The sequence below is a fragment of the Meleagris gallopavo genome, chromosome 20 (genome assembly GCF_000146605.3).
Source record: "Meleagris gallopavo isolate NT-WF06-2002-E0010 breed Aviagen turkey brand Nicholas breeding stock chromosome 20, Turkey_5.1, whole genome shotgun sequence".
In the NCBI taxonomy this organism is placed as follows: Eukaryota; Metazoa; Chordata; class Aves; order Galliformes; family Phasianidae; genus Meleagris; species Meleagris gallopavo.
In genome coordinates, this window is record NC_015030.2 from 9,295,366 (window position 1) to 9,313,673 (window position 18,308).

Here is an 18,308-nt window from a genome sequence, read left to right on the forward strand (position 1 = left end):
TGATGTGTATACTGATGACTGCACTATATTCCAGGAAAGATAAAATGCAGAGAAATCCAATATGCTTCCTCTCCTCGAGGAATTCATTTGCTGATAAATAGTTATTCTGTCAAGAATCATAATAGTGTAGGGAGACATCAAAGAATTTGTCCAGCTTCCTTCTTTTGCACAGAGCACATCTGCAGAAGCTGCACTGCAAGCTGTTTAAGAAAATAAATAAATCCCCAAATTCAGGGCAAGCATTGTATAGGGCAGGCCCTGCCAGGCTCAGGCTGTAAAAGGAAAGCACTAACCTGGAAAGGATGCAAGTTAACAAAATAGAGTTTAAATGTCCTAAGCTTCCAACAAAAATGTTTTATTCGAAATGTATGCAATGCACTCTGGTGCAAATGAGCAGTACACGTGTTTCTTAGCTCCAAAACAAGGCTCTTCTTTTTTCATTGTAACATTTTATATTCATTTTTTAAACAAATAATTTTGAATTTCATGAATAACCAAAGTGTTCTTGAAAAGTACCCTTCCCTGACGCTTCTTATTCCCCTACACTCCTATTGTCAGAGAAATGCAGGATTAGGATGGAGAGGAGAGAACAAGAACATTTCAAAAGAGACTCATCAGACAACGCTTTCCTTCAGCTCCTTTTTCAATCGAGTAAGACAATAAAAGCAACATCACACAGTGTTCAGGAAAAAAGGCACACCAAAACATAGTCAGCCCTAATTCCATTCCTCAGTTAATCTACAAATAAGGTGTTTATTTGTCTTGTTCAAACATCAGGTTCTTTTCCTCTGAAAAACTTCACTCATGATATAAATAATCTGTTCATCCATTCCCTACTGAACCTCATCTCCCATCTCTCAGTCATTTCTGCCACGTGTCAAGTAATACTGAAATACATTACAGAATCCAGGCATTGAATCTTGCCAACTAATAATGTGTATAGGGAAAACGCTAACATGTTGGTGAGTTTGAAATTTACAGGGTATCCAAGTTTGGGTTTCACACTGGTGTCACTGCAATAATGTGCTTTCCCTTTGAAACACACATGACTGATGATACAGATCAGCTCAGCTGTAGTATCTCATGATAAGGATATCTCAGAAATAATAACATTTAGATATAAGCTTTAAAAAAAATTAATCACAGCAATGATATTAAAGTAAATGATTAAATATGTATTTCCTCATTTCATTCAGTATCCTAAGAAAAGTTTAGGCCCTTCTCCTTCTGTCCCAAGGCAGCCATCCCAGGACAACCTGTACACCTACCAGGGCTGACACAGCCAGGAGAGGCTATTTCTGACCCATGCATTAACATATATTATTGGGAACTCAGCAGCTTGCTCTCTTTCCAAAGCTGCTCTTAGCCTCTTTAACCTTCATTACACACCTGTACGCTTCCATCAGCTCCTAGAATCCTATTTAAACTCCTTGCCTGAGCATTTTTCCATGGGCTGAGTGCTTTATTCTGAGCAGGTCTGTAATTAGTTTTCTCTGCATCAAAATGCAGAGGTGGTCATTTCAGATTGGAAACGGATGGCTTTACTTTTATTTTTTGCCTCTCAAAATAATGCTCCGGCTTATTTTTCCCTCAAGAGAAATAAATCATCAGATAATGCATCATCTAACCAAAAAGTTATTTCCACTGAAAGTACCACTACTGACAACATTAATTCTCAACAACCAATGCTTATGCTAAGCCAGAAACTAGGGAGAAAATAATTGTCATGTCTGTGACTGTTACCAATGTTTTATTCTCTTTAGATGCAACTGAAATGGTAATATTTTTGCTGAATGTTTATCACTGTTACACTTATGCATAGAAGATAAAGTTAAAGTATTTTCAGATTGGAGTACACTTCAAATTCAGCCTCTCAATATACAAGCTTTTATGCTCCTCTTGAGGAAAAGTGAATTAAGCTGAAGTTTCCATGTGCTGGTGCTGTACAAGTAGCCAGCATAAAACAGGCAAAGCCAAAGTAACTCTGTTCTAAACTATGGAGAACACACGTGAAAAGTTTCAGATGTTTCTGGAAATACGATTTCCAACAAGTGAGAAGTGCAGTATCTCCTTCTCATCACAGAGGGGCCGTGTTCTATTTCTGTGGTGTCATTTCTTGGTCCTGTTGTGATTATGGACCAGCAGTTCTTCCTCCCTACTGATCCTCCCGCAGATAAGTGCAATCCTATTTGGGCATCAGCATCTGAGAATGCTGATGTGCTCCGTACCTACAGAGGAAATGGACAAAAAATGCCCATGACACACAGCAGGGCAGTTCCGAACCCTGGGGCACTACGAATGCCCTGTGTTAATTTTCCCCACTCCAAGCCATGTCACACCCAGCAGACCATTATGCAGATATGGAGCTGGAATCTGTGGAGTGCCCAGAATCACCTCTGCAATTGCTGTCATTGCAAAACAAGGCAACTATCTCCTTTTCTCAAATATTTTATCTAACCTCTTTTGAAAGCCTCCAGTGCAAGAGATATAACAACCTTCCCACATTATTTGTGATCCTCATGTATCCTTAGAGCTGGTGGGTTGTTTTGTTTTTTTTTGTACTATCTAAGCTAAATCTCCCACTGTTATTATCTGAATAGCAATTCTAATGGCAATTTGGATCAAAGGAATATGCTTCTTGCTGTGGTGTGATGAACAGTGAGATGACATTAGTCACTTTGCTTTCCAGTGACTGCCAACTTTTTATGATTAGTAGGGCAGTAAATGAAAATAAGACTCCTGTGGAATCACAAGGAGTCCCATAAAGCTTCTGTCCATGATTCAAAAAAGCTATTTACCGCAGCTAAGTGCAGCTTTTCTATGCAAACAAATATTTGTTTTCCTAGAGGACAAAAGTAAAGGTACATTTAAAAGAGCTGAATTTTCATCAGACTACATTCAGAGTTGGAAGAAACAATTCAGGTAGATTAATAAATTGCCTGTGTTTCTCAAATGAACTTTGAGATTTATATGCGCCTGAATATAGCTTTTCTGGATGCAATTAGAGGAACATCTGGAGATTCAGCTAGATCATTTGAATGGCATTTGCAATTCCAATGGATTATTCAACTGAAGAATGGACAAGTTGTGATTTTTTCTGTAAACACTGATACAACTTCCAAAGTCTTTCAGACTTGCTTACACAGAATAACAACACTAAAAAAAGTAAAATGCTGGCTGGGATGAGATATTGAAAATCTGAATAACTGCCGTTAAACATGGCAAATGCATTTACAAATAAAACCCTCTGCCAGCAATACTCCACTGAATTTCATTACTGAGGAGCATATTGTGCAGATACCTTTTCCCTTAACTGTGTATTTCTCCTTGAATTGTTTATGCCCTTAAAATGTAATTAGACGAAGGCTGTAAATGCAGTGCAGGAATCCAGACCCAGTCTGACTCAGCAAGAATGAGACAGGTTTGAAACAGTTTAAGTCATTCACTTACCAGGAGAACAAGAGAAGTCATTCACTGCTTTTGGTTTAGATGCTATTTAAAATCTCACAATTCAAGCAATTGACATTTAATCTAAGGACAAATCTCAACAAGGCAACTGACTTGAAAGAACTGATCTCCTGGGTCTAAATCAAAAAGACAAATTAAAAAAAAAATCACAAACAAGGCCTTTTTCTAGTTCGAATGCAAGCTAGATCCCCAAACCAGGAAAAAATGTCAATAATTGGCCACTCTCTCATGAATTGAAATTAAAATACTCTGACATCTAGATATGAAATAGGAAAAATACTGGAACAGGAGCAATCACGTTGGACATCCCCTTCAGAGCTGGCCTGTCATGGGCCATTCCAGCACCCAACTGTGATATCAGGTCCTAAATGAATGATAATAATTTTGTTCAACGTATAATTGCAGTTCTGTTATTGTTATTAATGATTTTTTTTCTGTTTTTGCTTGTTTGTTTCCAAATTCTGAGTTAGTTCAGTAAAGGTTCAGAATAGGATGAATAGAAAAAACAAAAACAAAATAGAAAAAAACAAAACAAGAGGCTTTAGAAATCCTGATTTCCCTGAAACCTATCCTACCAGCTCCCATGATGGACACTGATATTAGCTCTGTGAGCAGCAGTGCCAGCAAGGGGCAATTTGTGAAACTTGGACTTCTCTGTAGCCGCATCCATTCTCAGTCCACCTATTCCCAAATTTTCATGTGGCTTCTTAAGGACCAGAGATAACCTGTACTGGAAGACATAAATACCTAGTGGCTGAAGGAAGGCCACAGCAGTTTAGTGTATTTGCATTCAGTAAACGAACCTTTAGCTTCATGTCTTTATGCGTTTGCAGATGACTCACCACCAAAACAGTTGGTGCAATACACCAGCACCAGCCTCTGTCAACTGTAAAGCAAAGTCATTTAAAATCAAGCAGCAAGGAAGCAAAACGTAATTAAGCAAAATAAATTTTCACAAGTTATACTGCTACATGGCAATAGCTACAAAGGAAGAGAAAGACATTTTCCTCTGCACGTGTTGTGATTTTGAAAAATTATCTTAGAGTACACAGATACAGCTCTCTGACTAAATCCCATCCTAAGTACACGTTATCATTAATGTCCTAGTTAAGCACATATATGAGCACAGTAGATCAACAGGATTATTTATACTCAACTTCACATGCAGCGCTGTTACTTAAGTCTTTTTAAGATGAAGACGTATGATGATAAAAAAAAACTCCAGGAAACACATGGCTTCATTCAAAATCTCTGTATCAGATCAAATCACTTAGATATAATATATAAGAAATACAACTTTTTTCTTTTAATATGTAATGAAGATATTTTGGAGAACATACCAAGCGAAAAGAGTTTGGTCTCTATGGAAGGAGATGAAGATTTTCTCCCCAGCACTCGTTCACTCTAGGTGCCAACACACTGGACAAGTGGCACATGAAAAACAGGGACATGAATGAGAGAAGAGGGAAAACACAACATCAGGAGGTAGTTGAGACACTTTGGCTTTACATTTCTATCTCCAGTTCTCTGGCTATACATCCACTTCAATTAACCTACAGACTCTGTTCTGCTATTGCTGTGGTTAAAGCTCACTCAGTACTACAGAATGACTTCTTTTACAGGACTCTCCTGCTGAGGGACACCCCTGACAAAGATGTTGATATACAGACACAAAATCCAGCAGTCCAGGCATCATGTGAAAAAGTAAGTTTGCATGGATAAGGCCTCTGAAGTTTTGTTTAAGTCATACTTAAAGCCTAAACCTTCTAGAAATAGAATAAAAGCACTACGGTTTGCTGAAAAAAAGGTTATCTGTTAAGAATTCTAACAGTATAAGGATATATCAACAGGAATTTTTTTCCTTCATTTTCTACAGAGAAAGACTGCAGGTTAAGCTTTGCTTTGAAATGGGTTTTCCAGCATTAGAGCGCTTGTGTATTAGATATAACCAGGGCAGCTTATAAACATATATGATCTGTCATTTTGCAGTCCATTGATATTTAGTGATGTGCAGCCATTGCAGAGCAGCCTAGCAGATGTTCAGCAGAGAAATTTAAATTAGACATTAAAGGCAACCTAATCTGCTTTATGATTAGCAGAACTTGAAACATACGGACATCTCAGGGCTGCTTGAATTTGACCTATTTGTGAATGGTATGGAGTTCTCCACTGCCAGAAAAATCCTTTCTGAAAAAGAAGTCAGGTCTTCTTCCTGAAAATACACAGCATTTGTGCAACAACGTCACTGGGACTTCATTGTTCATGAATACATATAAACCAACGAGCTGCATTCTAACCTAACCCTTGTGGCCAGTAAGGGTTTACTGAGAATTATACCAATTATTTTTTTTCCTTGCACAATAAAGAAGTACTTAATGTCAGCCAGTCGGATAGCTTTAGGGCATTACCAAAGCCATTATAAACAGCAAATTACAGCTAAAGATCACTGAATGTACATCCTGCACACCCAAAAATGACAACAAAGCAGAACACCAGCAAATGGCAACAACAGAAAGCGCACGGTGCAGGCACACAATGATGGGGTGTAGGGATGTTTTAAAGAAGGTTTCAATTTCAAATGTCAAATTTATGGATACGTAAACAAGCCTATTTTCCAATGCTTTCAGTATTTGAAATGCGTCTTTTTAAAAAAAAAAAAACAGTGAAAACTGGAATTAAAAGGTTTTAAAATGAACACTGGGTTTCAGTATTCAACTTCACAGAGGTTATGGAGTCTTTGCAGGTATAACTAGCATATCGTGTGCTGCTCATTCAGATATACAAGAAAAGCATACAGAGCCTGCAAAGCTCTTAATTGCTCACTGATAGAATCTATGATCTTGTTCTTGAACATTTTTATTCTTGGCAGTATCTCCTCTCCCTCAGGAGAGGTCCAATATCAGTTGTATTATACCACATAAATCTCCATTAAAATTAAGAGCAAAGTTTCCACCCAACCCCATGCGTACACTTTCACATTTAAACTGTGCTTACACTACATAGATAGAGTATGGGTAAAGTGCTTGACTAGAGCTCAGGAGACTCGAGCTTTAGTGTCGTTTGTGTTGCATGCTGTATATAATATTGGGAAAAATCATTTAAAATTTTTGCTCTCATGTAAGTAACAAAATACCATTTGCTGGCTGGCCCTAATCCTGTAGATAGGTTTGTGAGTCCATTCCTGCACAACACAGTTGGCAGATCAGCTCATGACGACCCAGGGAGACCACCACAAAGAGGGGAAAGCGAGGTAGCTATTCACAGACCAACAGTACTAGGGGTCTCCAGGTTACTGAGATTGAGTCATTTTGAAAACAAGATTGAGAGAGGAATTCATGTCAAAAGCAGAATTAAAAAACTCCACAGACTTCACCACAGGATCACCCAGTGGGAATGACCCTGGAATTCTCACCGCCTGTTACTCTTCGCAAGCTGTCACACACTACAGGACCCTGAAACTAAATGATGGACTTCGCCACCTCCAGAAGCAAAGTGTCATCTGGAAAGTTCTTCTGAATATCAATAACTGCTCCATTTTTTTCACTCTTCTCCCATGTCTTCCCTATTGCTTTCTCCTGCACTTGCAGCAGCTCAGCACACACTGCTGTTGCAACTCTTGCATTTCCCAAAACGCATCCCCTGCATGGTTAATTTATACCTATTGCTCTTTATTTTGTTACATAATGGAAGCTCATAAAAGGTTTTCAGATTTTTGTACTGGCATCTGTAGGGTTAATTGTAAAGCTTAAAGAAGTAAAATCACCTCCAGGCAAGCCCCTTAGGAACAGTAAGCAAGCATTGCCATTCATTTCTAATCCCAGTTTCTCTACATCCACAGGAAATAAGCGTGAGAAATATGGGTACTATGAATCATTTATGGTGTTTCCCTTATATGAGAAATTGCTTTCCTTACCTATATGATCAAGGTGTCCATTTCAGTTTGTCATGGCTTTCAGAAAGCAGCAGCGGGTCAATACAAAGGCAATTTTCTACCTGTATCCTCACAAGGGCGGAAGGCTGGAACAGTTCTACTTGAAATACAGCTGCTGCCCTTCTGCTAATTGCCCACTCTGTGCTGCATCCCAAGGCAGCCACCTCCTGCCCATCACTCCTAGGAAGCTCCTAGCAACGTTTCTGATAGAGTACTGCAGAAGTTGCTTGGGCAACAGTGAACTGAAAAAATTGTACAGAAAGTTGATGTCATTTTAATATAATCCTTGAAACATCAAGTTTAGATTAAATTAATTTTCATTCAGGCCAGTAGTGCAAGTTTCTGCAGCTCTTAATGTGTTTTCCAACCACAGTGCTCACTGTACCCAATCTAAAAGTTTTCAGGTCCATGTTGACTTGTCTCATCATGTAACATATACATGATAGTATGTTATTAAGTTGTAAAGATAAGCTTTGCAATTTGTCTCTTTTGTTGTTTTTATATTTCAGCAACTAACTCCCTGCAATGGACACACCACTGTATCCCATACAATATCACCAGGAACTGAAACATGCTGACAGTTTTTCTCACCATTTTCCCTTGAAACAGATAGATGTTGCTTTTGTTGTGGAAAATTATTGTCTTTTCCACACAAACACACAGAACCAACTCCCCACAGAACTTGAATCGAGAGCTGAAGCAACTACTTCACTTTGGGCACTCGTCAGACACTGTAATTTTGCTTTCAGCTGGTGAAGACCGCCCTGCTCTCCCTTTGCAGCTCTGTTGAGTTAAATGGAAAGATACTTGCCTATCGCAGTGAGCTCAGAATCCAGCATTTATTCAAAGCTGTCAAACCTCACACTGAGTCAAATCTGTCTAGTACATCCAGGAATTAGTTATCCTGAGGTTTTAAGATGCTCAGGTTGTTTGTCTGAAAACTGTAGTTTTTAAGCAAAGAATCTTCCTAAAATCAAAGACAAATCAAAACCTTCAGCCACATCCAATGCCATAGCACATTTTTCCTAAGACGCGAGCACAACCTTGCTGATTAGAAAGAGTCAGCCTCAGAAGGGCAGTACATCAGTACTGGGATAACCGTGACAATCACCAGTTTACTCCAGTGCTCACAGAACTTTCCACAAAAGCAAAGACTGCCAAATCTCTTCAGATTTCGGCCGAAGAATTACTGTTAAGGTTCTGGACTCAGCATAATACATGAACTGGACTGCCCCAAAATTTCTAGACCGTCCTAGCAGTTTCATTTGAATACATAATTTCACACCACCACTGCAGGGGGAAAAAGAAGGGAAAAAAGAGGAAAAAATAAAAGCTGCATAGATAAAATGATGTTTTAGATGGTAACATATACTTTGAAACTGAGATTTTCCAAGACAGTCAGAGAGCTTACATTGTTTCTTAAAATTACACTGGGAAACTCATCTCCATGATGACCACTCTGAGAAGTTCAGCAGTAACTTGCTGTTAATTCTGTCCGATTGATGCCTTAAAATTATGTCACCTATCAGCACTTTAAAATCATCTTCTCCAATGCACAGTGAGTCACATCATCCTGCAGACACTGGTGGACTTAGTAGCCTCCTCCAGAAGTTTTACTGTATGAGTTAATGAAATGTGGGCTTCTTTATTCAAATACCTACAGCAATCTTGTGCTTAACTCTGAGTTATCTACATTAGTTAGAATTTAGTTAGAAATAGCAATTTGCACGTATCTGCATACCTCAGAGTACTTCATACAGGACATTATTCCCACTTGCTTCGCAAAGAGAAAGAATGAACAATTCAATTTACTCATTTGCCAAGACAAATATTCTTAGCCAGTTACAGTGGTATGATGTACTCTATCATCAGCTAGTATTGTTACCCTAACAACAATAAAACAGGCAATAGCAGCAACTATTTCCATCTCAAAGCAGCAGGAAAAAGTATTCCAACTTGCACTCCAAAGATGCTGCAAAATCAACATGCTCATGGTGCAGTGAAGAAGCACTAGAATCACTCCAAAGTGAAGAAATAAAGCATGCGAGTAGAAGCTCTGAAGTCAAGCTAGTGCTTTGTATCATAGTCTTTACAGCAGAATGCATTAATACCATGCTCCAATAAACACAGCAACAGATGGAAAGATCTAACAGCACCTCTGGATCCTAAACAACACATAGGAGGCTTCACGTACAGGGAAGCTGTTTTCTACTACTGTGGATTTGTTACTTCCCAGAAGTGCTACAGAATATTTATTTATGTCAGCCTTAAAGGAAGAATAAACCAGGCTAAAATGCAGAGCGTTTACATTCAATACCCTGGCTTCAATAAAGTCGAGTCTTTCAGAACATGTGGAATGAGTTTAATTTCAGCTTCATTTGACTGAATCTTACCCTTAGGTTTGCTTAATTATAGAGACACTGGAAAAGAGATGAGATCATAAATCTCACAGTGTGTTGGGAAGCTCTGCTGGTAATAATTCAACTAATGGGAAGGGGTGTTTCCTGTGAGAGCCTGTGCCGACACTGCAGAAACAATGCTAAAAACACAAGATATCAACTGCATGCAATATTTACCATCTTGTCTTCTTCAATATATTTACTATATCACACTGAGAATGTAGAAGTACTTTATTATTAATTTCTCGAAAAGCAAACAGTGCCTCCCTGCTTACCTGTTCACCTATTTCCATGTGGCTTCACAAGTCAGACACTGAGACGAGGGTTCACATTTGTACAGAGAACCACAGCACAGACGAGCACAGCAATGTCTTTATCACTCCTCTGAAAAACTGAGAAGAGCACAATGCCAATCAGACGCTCCTTTTGCCATCCCATGACACAACCTGTATTGTTTATACACTCAAAACAGATTAAATGTGATCTTTGCAATGAAATGGCCCCGGGTTTCAAATAAGGTTGATGAAAGCTCACGGGTTTTCTTGAAGCACATCACTGTTCATACCAACATAGCTGAGAGCATCAAGTTACTCAACAAGCAAATCACAAAACCAACAAAAAGCAGCAACAGCAAAGAAGGGAGCAAACTGAGATACGCTCGATCATAAAACTTCCCCTGAATCCTGACTGCCTCGTCTTCCACTTTACACGTTCTTGAAAGACAGTGTGACAGGGAGAAAAGGTACAAAGATCTCAATAAATGGTTTAGAAAAATTATAAACTGAACTCCAGAATGAGGCTTTTATGTCTGGGCTACTCTGATAAATCAGTCTCAGGTAATGTAAATCAGACAGTGCAGTTTTGATGTGACAGATGCATTGATCCTTGCTGATAGCTGTTTTGCATCATTTATTTGAAATGTGCACCAAGCCAAGCTTAGAGGAAAATTCTCTTAACCTGAGATCAACTTCTCAAATCACTCAAGTTTTGTTGCAAAATGCAAATCCTGAAACTTTCTTCTGGATTGTTTTTTAATTAACACCTTGCTCAGAGCTAATTCACAGTCTTCAAAACGAGCCAGTGAGGCACTTTGATCTCTTTCCTTCTACTCCCTACGTTGTGGTTGATGGGGAAAGCTTCCTCTACTCTTCCTGTTTAAGTACTTCTAGGACACGTTAAACAATAACCTGGTTATATCCTTCCCCCATTATCTGAGGTGTAGCACAGCATTTCACCTTCTGAAGTACAGCGTACAGTTTGTTCCAAACAGCAACTATTCTGACTACCCTGCAGCCCTATTCAAGCCACACGTCTGTGTTGTTCAAATGAGACGAGTCCTGCGCCACTCCGACATACCTGCTAACAAGGACTTGAAGTGTTTATTCATGTAATCATGCATTTATTGTTATGCTCCAGTCTTTTTTTCAGTGCTACCATTAGTTGTGCCTATCTAGTCCATGGTGTACTCCCATTGATCAAAAAGCCAGTGCAGCAATCTAACTAAAAGCAACCAACTTTGGAGATCCTTCCTTACTAAATATCAAATGTCGGCTTCAGGAGCATCAGAAGAAGCTGCACAGAACTGTGTCTTAAAACAACCTTCCTAAAGCTTCTAAAATTGCAACTTATGTATGAGATAGGATTTCTCCATTCAGTGCAGAGGTATCCATAAAAATAGCAGATGTTCAATTCCTGGGCACATTTTAATTTCAAACTTTTAGTGGGCAGGAAAATGGTTTTTCCTCCAGACATAATCCCAAGAATTTTCTTTGTTCCATTTTGGTGTTACAGAGAAGAGACCAACAATCACAGCAGTCCCACACCACAAATGCCTAACTTGTCCATTTGTCTTTCTCACATTCACTCAAGCACAAAACTCCTTCCAGACTGCTAGATATCATGGAGAGAATCCCTGTTCCTTTCTCTGACTGCCTCCCCTTCTGCTCTTGCAAATCATTCCTATGGACAACACCTCTTATGCAAATATTTGTGCTGGCTCTCATAGACCAATACCTGTAATACTCCTGTACCAAATCAAAGCCTGATAACCGATTCAGAACAGCAATTACGTCTTCCATTTAGTTTTTTTGTTTTTATTCTTTAGAGTATACACACTTGATATTTTGTAGTAATTAAAAAAAAATTCAAATAAGCCAAACTAAGAAGGACAAATCATTTTTCTTCCAGTACCTTGTTACAGACGTGATGGGCTGGAAGTACAGTTAAGTAGCCTAAAATCTTGGGTGTGTCCTTTGAGATATAAGATTCCAGAACAATTGACATTTTCTACTGATTATACATGAGGTAATCCACAGAGAGAAAAATAAGACTGAAGAGATGGAATACTGCACTGAGTGTTTCACTAGTGCTGATGTTCTCTGAATGTTAATCAATAAAGAAATAAATAAGCTGCCAACTTAGGCATATCGTAGCCCTGGATTTTGGCCATAATTCTCCAGAGCATGTTTAGGGAGAGAAAGAGGTTGATTTCTATTGAATTTGTATTCAGATTTAAGCTTTAGAAACAAAATACAAATCTTCAGCTAACACCGAAGGAGTCTTGTTTCCACTTCAAGTAAAGAATAAGAATGTCTTCCTGCTACAGTAGTCAGAAATGCAAACATCTCTAAGAGTTTATTTCAAATATACAAAGAGACTTCCAGATTTCCCCACGAATGACAAGGAAGAAGATGCATGTAGAAGAAGCAAAGCATCAACAATAAAGCTTTATGTACTTCAAAGAGAACTGGATCGCTAAGTAACGTACCAAATGAGATAGGCACACAGCTTTAAGAGGTCTACTGCATCCTCTCTTCACAGGTTTTTCAAGACACAGGCAGACAAAACTGACCTGATGGGCCTTCTTTGAATAGGAGATTGGGTCAGAGACTGACAGTGGTCCCTTAAACTGAATCAAAGAAGTGCTGCTTGTGTGATTCAAAGAAAAGGCACCCTGTTGTCCAGAAGGGATCAATCATAAAAGCAGTCAACCAGAAAATACTGGACAGTTGGAAGACCAATTCAGGAAGAAAAACAGAAACAAAGCAACCAATACAAATATGGGAAACTTCTTTCCAATCAAAGTTAAACAAAATAGCTAAGAAATAGATTGGCATTTAAGATGCTATAGCACAGAAGCCAAAAGTTGCATACTGGATGCAAAACCAAGGATGGTCTACACTACATACAGATGAAAGCACAACCTCTTCAGAAATACAGTTCTGCAGTGGAGTAGAAAATGATGTGCGATAATCCCAGAACCAATTAATTAACTGGAATTAAAATTAAAGGAGAATTCTTTAAGAATTACAGCAGACTGCTTCAGTGGTTCCTGAACTGATTATTATGTATCTGCTACTTTTTGTTATTAAAACAGAGGTCCACTGACCACACCACGAGATTAACTAAAATTCTTTAAATTCCCAATGCTAATCTTCAAATACAAAATTACTTTCGAGAGCCAACATCTGCACCTCCTTTCTGAAGCACGCTGCCCAGATGGGTGGTTGTTCACCAAGTAATCCCACACCTCCAGTTTATCTCTGGAAATAATGTTTTAAAGAGAAATTCTACACATTTAGCCACACAACTTTTTCTATGGGAAGCAAAAGAGATAAAATACAAACTAATAGGAGTGTCTTTGTTTTCCTGTTGGTTACCTACCTTTCTTAATTTTAGAAGAGTCACAGAGAGAGCTCACAGTTTAGTCCAAAACACTTCAGCATTTGTGTTTCTGAATAGTCACTTTTCATTGATAAGAACTCCCGGGAATTCCAGTTGTTGTGTGCTTTATTTCTCAGTGATGTGTATGTTTACGACCACTGCAAAATTAATTCTCACCATTCAAGTCCCAACTCTATAATTCAACTTCCTCTGCATTTTCTGGGTTACTTTCACACGACACATCAGTTATAACTCGAGCAAGTGAGCACAGCAGTTCTCAGCCTTGGTTACACTGAACTTCACTACTGGACCATCGAGAGCTTTCTGATGTTTAGCAGAACTACTGCTCTTCCTCACACAACATGCAGCTGAAGACCATTTTAGGCTGCTGCCAGAACATAAACATGCTCCAAGTCAGCCAGTTTCTATGGAAACCTCCCTGGGTAAGACAGACACTGTAGGTCAGTGCTTCAACAAAAGATAAATAAGCTGGGAACAGCTAATGTGTGAAACCCGAATTATTTTCCCCTCTAAACAAGAGTGTTTTTGCCCTCAGTGATAATTTTACATCACATGCAAACAGTGTAGACTCAACGCTCCAGTAGTTTTTACTAATTTGGAAGTCACGGTTTTGGCATTTTTAAAAGAGTTAATTTTGTTAAATGTGTCAGGCTTCTCACCAAAGCATGATTCCTTCAAAGGTCTGAAGTTTGGTTCCTTCACAAAATAAGGTCTTCAAAAACCTGTTGTCTCTAAAGCCAAAATCTTCATGTGAAGAATGTTTCAATATATGCATCATATCCAGCTTGTCAAATTTAGCATCCACTGTAATGCACTGAAAGAAAGATTTTACAAGATGACAATTAGTGAGGTTATAAAAATAAAAATTTGGATTGTCAAAGAAATGTAAAAGATGCCTGTATTTCCAGCTCTCTGGGGAGCATTTGTTGCTACCAGCCCTGAGCTTTTAAAAGCAGCAAAGTCCCAAAATGTTTGTGTGAGTTCGTTCCATTCCAGAGAAACAGGAACACCCCAAGATAAATGGATCCAAGCACAAAAGGGTTACAAATGAGGCAACATCAAAGATTATTTTCACACTGAAATATTCATGTTTTTCTACTACTCCTGAAGTTTTATAAATAACATAAGAGCTAGCTGGCATAGCAAGAGACCTAATTATAAACAGTTATAATTAAGTACATCTCTAAATTATATAACATGTCAATATAAATGTATTCATTATGTAAATGGGTATTTTATTGCTCATTTAAAATACATAATGAAAATGCAGATAGTAGGTGGACAGCATGCTAAATAAGGCCACAGATGAAGGAAATACATCTTGGCAGAGACAGAAGATGTAGGTGTGAAAGAACAAGAGCAACACTTAGTTGTCTCTTCGATAACAGACAAGAGCGTTATGCTCATGAGCTGATCTCATGCATTATGTCCAAGTTTGAAGATTTCAGTCATCAAAGATGTGCACAGTAGATGCTTTGAATTTCAGGAGCTTTCCTCCCTCTCAAGGGGGCCCAAAAAATGAGGAAGAGACATACACACCTGAACTCCTGCCATTTTCTTTCACTGAAATCTCAGTCCAAAATAAATCCCTGAACTCTCCCTACATATGAAGCTGACCACTGCTAAGACATAACAATGCACCTGAAGAGCTTAGCAGACTATTTTCAAGTACTGGAGCTGCTAAGGCAGGCCAGCCAGAGACTGAACAACTCATGATTGCAGGGGGTCAGTCCAGTGGCAATACTTACAGGCAAGTGCCAGGAGGTAAACTGAACTCCCTGCAAGACAAAATAGCTATCCATTCCCTAGACCAAAGCTAGGAATCCAAGTACTCTAGGAGAACTGTATTTGCAATTACTTCCAAGAAGTCAGTATACATCATTATTAACCATATTTAAAGATATTCACCTCAAAGCAGCTAACAAACACATTGTCATTTCAGATGAATTTCCTTGAAAAGCAGTAACTACTGCTTTAACTGAGTGCCCATACTCAACTCTGGCAAGAACTGTATTTCATCGGAACATGATTTGGCATTTTCCAGAGAAACTGTTCTTCCTCTCTCTCTGTATTCGATGTCTCAATCATTTTACAATCTCTGGTTCCAGTTACTGAAGTTGCCAGCCTTGTAGGCACTTAATGACAACATTTAGCTCTTAAGATTTTATGTAAGAAAAACATTTGCCAGTGCTTTTAAAAACAGTTCCTCATTTTGAACATCTTTCCTGTGAAAGTGGAAGTGCAAAAAATAGCATTTCTCACCATGCAAACCAAATATTTAAATACTCCTTAAAACTAAATATTCTGCCAAACTTTTATTCAAATCTACTCACAGTCAAAAAGTTACTAAAAGCTTTGAAAGCCATTCTCAGCTCACTCCCTTCTCTCCAAGCTGCTTTCCCCCCCAACCCTCAAGAGCTTCAGCGTACACTTTGCTTCCTTTTACTTTACACATCTCCCGCTTAATTTCTTAATTATAAGAACAATAAAGCTCATCAGTTAGCACTGGACTATGCCCACTGCCATTTTACCCACATCATGATTTACAGTTTGCTAGCTGCCCAACGTTATTTGCCTCTGTAGTAAGAGAAAGGTCCCCTTGCCGGCCTGTTCAGTTTGCCAGGCATCTGCCTCTTCTCTCTAACCTTCCTTTTATACTAAGCAAGTCTGAACAAAGACTCCCCAGGGGAAATCCCAGCTCTGGGAAAACCAGAGCTGGCTGAAGCAGCAGGTAGGGAACGTCCTTTCAGTAATTACGCAGCCTTGCAGCTTGTTTGGCGCACTGTCCTGTTGCAATTGCTGAAGTCTGGCTGAGGTAAAACCCCAGAAACCTGCACAGCTTCACTGGTATTTGAGTAAAAAACTACTCAGAACACTACCAGTCCCAAGGCACTGTTAATAACGAACAAAAAATCTTTTAGATTAAATTACACTGCATTTCAGCATCAGTTCTGAAAAGAATTAAAGATGAACTTTAGGCCTACTTTTCTCAAGCTGTGCCAGGGATTGCTGATGCTTGAAGCTTCACACAGCTTTATCCACCTCATTACCACTTTTGCACTAAAATTCCATTCTCAAATTCATAAAAACTCAAATTTTGCTCATGAATCATTAGTTTTACTAAATAAAAGCTTTGTCAACTTAGGGAGAGACAGATGCCCAGCCTGGAAGGATGTGAGCATGCAGAGTTCTCCCTACACTTACGGACTGCTTCTGCAGACACTGTGCTACGTGCTTGAATACACATTATGAGTAGATCTGTTCCCATAAACAAGATTGATTCAAGCATTTAAAACTGCACCAGATTGTAAGGCTGTGCTGCAGTTGGGCATTAAGTAGCCTTATTTACTTCAATGAGTAAGATACACATATCCTTAAGGATGCTTTTTCCTCTTTCTACACAGGAATGAGGTTATTCTCTGAAGGCATCACATTTGTAGACTGAAAACCTTGTGGCGTTATTTTCCATGCAATTCTTCCTGTAAAGAGTTTTATGCTGAAATATGTGCAAACTTTGAATTTTGCTAAAAGAAGACTCAATTCTGTAATTTTGAGATGCTAGCTTGTTTTTGTTCAAATGATTGCCTTTCTACCTTCACATCAGGATGCATACAAGAAGGTTAATGGTCTTCTCTTATTCTGTCACCACTAACCCAGCACCAAAGAACTCCAAAAATGCCTTTCTCAGAGAACAACCACTCCAATTCCTCATAGGGAGAGTAGGAAACCTTTACTTACGCTTCACAAATGATTGCTCTGATAAGGTGAGCTGGGCTCTGGCCATTCAGTCTTGGAGCAGAGGAGCAGTGAAGATACCAGCTTTGTAGAGTGGAGCAGAGGGCAGGTCAGCCAGCCACAGCCCACAGCAGGTCAGGAACAGCAGCAGGTCTCTACATCTCAAGCTCAGCACATGATGCTCTTCGAGTCTGTGTTGTGCAAAGCAGGGAATTATACTTGTGTTTAATGCTTCTTAGTTTTGCTGTCTCAGAACATACAAAATACGATACTGAGTCTCAATATTTGAAATGTCTTTCTTGACATAGAATTTGAGATCGATTGTCAAATGAATAACATTGCTCAGTACCCTCTGTGGGTGTGAGCAGTTGTTAAAGCGCTGCAATTTGCTGAAAGGGTAATCATTAAATACATAAGAATATGACTCTGCCATAATTAGCAGTGCACAGCAGGGTGAAGCTCTTGGACACTCTTTTATCCAAAAATTCCAATGGTCAAAATTCCATTGTAACTGGCCTTTCATTTACACAAATGTAAACTGTGTTTTCAACAAGCCTCCCCAGCACTTCAACCACAAAATTTAAAAGCACCACACTCATTAGCAGTTGCTAAGTGTTAGTAAGCAGCATTTTACAGGTATTTGTGCTGCAGAAATCTGGTCGAAAGGATTAGGGCTATTGACTAAAATGAGGGGAAAAAACTGCAGCAACTTGCATCATGCATTATACATAGCATGAGAAATCCCAGTGGCACCCAGACATTGGAGGCAAACTTTCCTCCTCAGATCCTCATGGTAATAGCCAAGTTGGGGATTCAGTGCACGTAGAGAGAGCAGATTCCCCCAAAGTCAGGCTGACATCAAGGTACGGTAACTGAATATCACCATTCAGTAGAATCCCAGGAGGAGAAATTTGCACTGCATTTCTAACACTTTAATGCACTTTAATTTAAAGGGAAGGTGATAGAAAAGCAAGAGCAGCATGTGATTCTCGATTCTTAATGGTAGAAATAAACCTCAAAAATTTATATACATGGAATGTTATTGTGAGGGTCTGGAGGTGATGGTTCAGCCAAGGAAAGAAAATTCAGCC

General features: G+C 38.9%; 1 long non-coding RNA gene across 1 annotated transcript; it reads right to left on the reverse strand.

Annotated features, from left to right (window-relative positions):
- Positions 1-10,074: 10,074 nt before the first annotated feature.
- LOC104913818 lies at positions 10,075-17,428 on the reverse strand. Its single transcript, XR_004161712.1, has 3 exons — positions 17,221-17,428; positions 14,142-14,296; positions 10,075-10,190 (listed from the first exon to the last, which is right to left on the reverse strand). It is a non-coding gene; the product is annotated as an uncharacterized LOC104913818 (long non-coding RNA).
- Positions 17,429-18,308: the final 880 nt, after the last annotated feature.